The sequence below is a fragment of the Diachasma alloeum genome, unplaced genomic scaffold, assembly GCF_001412515.2.
Source record: "Diachasma alloeum isolate Michigan unplaced genomic scaffold, Dall2.0 Dall_scaffold_00296, whole genome shotgun sequence".
NCBI lineage: Eukaryota > Metazoa > Arthropoda > Insecta > Hymenoptera > Braconidae > Diachasma > Diachasma alloeum.
Genome location: NW_021680435.1, coordinates 1,243,233 through 1,244,888, shown reverse-complemented (window position 1 = coordinate 1,244,888; position 1,656 = coordinate 1,243,233).

Genomic DNA, 1,656 nt, shown 5'->3' with positions numbered 1-1,656 from the left:
CTGATTTCTTTATGATTTCGATTGATTTCCGATGATTTCCAGAAATCTTTAGAAATCACTACCGAAAATGAAAATCACTTGATTTCCAGTGATTTCCATTCATTTCTGGTGATTTCTTCCTTGATTTCCAGTCGAGTGGTCGAGTAATTTCCTAAGTGACCAGCCCCACGTTCATCTCGCTCTTCAAACTCTGATAATTCACGTTTATTTTGACTTTGATCTTTGCTTTGGTTATGATTTTTGATAATTTTGACTTTTGTGTGGATTTTATGACTTTTGGGTTGAGTTGAACCTGTGAATTCAACTTACGCAAATTTACTTTTATTTTTTACTTTGGTAATTTGGTTCTGATTATTACATTGTTAAAAATTTTTATCTGAACTTTCCGTGTCAAATCCCGGCAATTTTTATCATGTTTAATTTTCACTAAAATTTCAGGAAACCGTGTCATTGAAAAATAGAATATTCCTTTGATTTTCTGTTCGAATGATCTGAAAATCAATAACACATTTGACTTTACAGTTCAATTATTCCGTGAATGTTCGGAAAAATCAGAAAAATTCAGGGACAAATTGAAAATTAATGTCATTTTGTTTCTGAATATTCATGTTCCACTGAAAATTCAATTCACTTGTGGAATTTCCGTCTCACTATATCATAAGCAAAGTTAATAATTCTCAAGATCGGGCAATGTCTGAGATGAGAAAAATATTTGCGAAATGTGCACAAGGACTTATCTGATTAAATAATAAAATAATGAGTTGCTCAATAAATAAAAATAAAAATACGGCTGACTATCCGTACGTGCGTACACCACAACTTGAGGCATTGTCCCTCTACCCACGGTCACGAATAAGAATATTTGTATGATTGAATACTCACTTGTAATACCACAAGAGCTTCAAAATTATCGGGTATTTTCCGATAGGTTCGTTGCAAACAAACGAAGGAGTCAAGTTTTTCAGGTTAAAAAATCACGAGTTCGAAGCACGAGTAATTTTTCCTGAAAAACTTGACGACTTCGTTTGTATGCAGGGAACCTTGAGGAAAATGCCCGATTAATTTTGAAGCTCGTGTGGTATTCGGGGGATTATTTTTCCAATCCAAATGTCGGGCAATATAATTGGACCATGAGACGAAACTCACAATTGAGAAACGAAAATTGTATAATTAACACTCATTTCGAATAAAAATCCTCGAATTACCACAATTGAATTCAATCTGTCAGTTTGACGAGGGGTTAATTCGACTGCATGATGTTTTGTTTTTTATATAGCAACTACCAGAGAAAATGATCAAAAAATTATCAGTTGAGAACCCTGTAGCTTGTACCACGTGATGTCGAATGGGCCAATTATATTGTCCGATATTTGGGTTGGAAAAATAATCAATCGTCAATTTTGGATTTATTTTATTTCTGTCCAAAAAGTAGATTCCTTCAATTTAAATTGCAGAAAAGTCAATTTAATTTGACATTCCTACAAAACGTGTTGAATACAATCCATTTTACCCCATATTTCTTGCTTAAACTTCAGTTCTTACCTTAAAGATACTCCTTAGACCATATTTTCCATTCGATTTATTTCTTTGTGGAAATATGCTCTAAAATTCGCAGAATAAAATCGGATATCAGGAGATGCGGTAGTGTCTCTGGCC